The following is a 487-nucleotide window of genomic DNA, read 5'->3' as shown; positions in this document are numbered from 1 at the left end:
GTATATCTGAAATTCCAAACTCTACTCTAGATTTTTAATTTATGCTTTTTGGTATTTGATATCAATTTTGTACCTGTATTTTCTTTATAATGTTTGCAACATTGTTTTTGTTTGTTTGCTCTCTTTATTTTTCTTCTTCCTTTTTTTTAACATTGTATTTTTGAAATTTCAAACTCTACTCTAGATTTTTAATTTTTGCTTTTTGGTATTAGTTATCAATTTTGTACCTGTATTTTCTTTATAATTTTCACAACCTTGTTTGTTTTTCTTTGTTCGTTTTTTCTCTCTTTCTTTTCCTTCTTCTTTTCTTTAACATCGCATTTTTGAAATTCCAAACTCTACTCTAGATTTTAAATTTTTGCTTCTATGTATTTGTTACCAATTTTGTACCTTTAAGAACCCAATCTTCAGGAAGCATTTTTCACTAGGGAGCGAGATTACTGGCTTGACTGCTCTCTCTCCCTTTGGACTCTCCTTTTGCTCCACC

The sequence above is a fragment of the Bison bison genome, unplaced genomic scaffold (assembly GCF_000754665.1).
Source record: "Bison bison bison isolate TAMUID 2011002044 unplaced genomic scaffold, Bison_UMD1.0 scf7180017863978, whole genome shotgun sequence".
NCBI classification, from domain to species: Eukaryota; Metazoa; Chordata; class Mammalia; order Artiodactyla; family Bovidae; genus Bison; species Bison bison.
This window is presented reverse-complemented; position numbering follows the sequence as displayed.